The sequence below is a fragment of the Trachymyrmex septentrionalis genome, unplaced genomic scaffold, assembly GCF_001594115.1.
Source record: "Trachymyrmex septentrionalis isolate Tsep2-gDNA-1 unplaced genomic scaffold, Tsep1.0 scaffold108, whole genome shotgun sequence".
In the NCBI taxonomy this organism is placed as follows: Eukaryota; Metazoa; Arthropoda; class Insecta; order Hymenoptera; family Formicidae; genus Trachymyrmex; species Trachymyrmex septentrionalis.
The window spans coordinates 371,526-373,063 of NW_017304207.1; positions in this window are offsets into that span (position 1 = coordinate 371,526).

The following is a 1,538-nucleotide window of genomic DNA, read 5'->3' on the forward strand; positions in this document are numbered from 1 at the left end:
CTCGCGCGGGATGCGCGAGGAACCTCGCAAGAATCTCGAGAAGAGTCAGTCATATTTTACTCATCGACTCGAATGCACCACGTTTTCGCCTTCTGCCTAACAAATAAAGTACAAGTGTCCGCGCCAACCAAGTCACAGTTAATACCGAACTATCTCCTTACCCACAACACCATTAATGACTTTCGTATCAAACTACATAATCACAGATCTAATCATAAGTTTTCGCAGTGTAAAAGACTTATGATTAAAAAAGTTCTCCATTTAGAACTGAATGTCGCGTACAGACAGACAGATTTTTACAGAAAGTCTCTTTTCCATGTGGTGAGCGGACTTTTTATCGCTGTCTTCCTACAAAGATTCTCGATGATTTTCTTCATACACAGGAAAAATCTTGTAATGTCCTGTTCCGAAAAGAAAGAGAGAGATTACATCATAAACTTTATGGCTTTCTGATAAAAGAGAAGCACAGACTATAACCGGAATTAAACCTATTTTATATAAATACGATACATGCATGTGTGCTGGCCCAACGTTCGTGCACAAGGACACATTGTGTGTCAACAATCCGTCCCTTACTTTATCTTCTAGTGCCTTGATATCCTTACATCCCAGTTCCTTCTCTTCACACAGATCTTCTTCCCTGACCACTGTCCGAGACGGTTGGTTCCTCAACCTATCCTCCGTTACCATTTCACTAGACATACAGTGTTTCCTACAACTAGGTGGTAATTTCGCCCTTCCACTAAACAATAAGCATAGGATTATTTTCGATTGCATTAAGAACATTGAGGCCAGCACACATCGTATGCCGATTGAAAATAGGATCGCGATCACCAACCACTCCATTCCAATTCTTAACAGTATCATTTCCTCTCCAGTCACAACCGACATTGTGTCCAGTCACATCTCCGATTGATAAACTATTATTAAGAATGGAATCGAATACACGTGCCTTTTTATCAGAACATGCCAATGTCCTTTTCACACACGCAAACAAGAGCAATGTCACAGTCGCTTTAGACAGAGAGGTTTACATGGATAAGATGATCATTCTGTTGAGTGACGGGGACACATACTCTCATATCAATAAAGATCCCATCAGGAAAATCACGACAGCTTTAAGGTCCATGCTCACCAGATGGAAAACTAAGAATTACATTAGTGAAATAAAATACAAGACAGTTATATTGTAGTGATGGGTCACTTCCGAGAGCCTATGGATTGCCGAAAATTCATAAACCTGGTTGCCCTCTGAGGGTTATTGTCTCTTCGATAGGCAGTCCGCTTTATCCACTGGCAACATTCTTACACAACATATTATTTAAATCTATTCCTAAAAGCAAAGAGTTATATAAAAAACAGTTTTGAACTGGTGGAAAAATTAAAAAGATTGCACACTACAGACCAATACAAATTAATCTCACTGGATGTAAAATCTGTTCACGAATGTTCCAGTGGAGATAGCCATTGACTGTATTAATGAACAGTGGATTTATGTTTCCGGAGACTGCCCTCTCCCGAGAGAAGAGTTTGTGGGG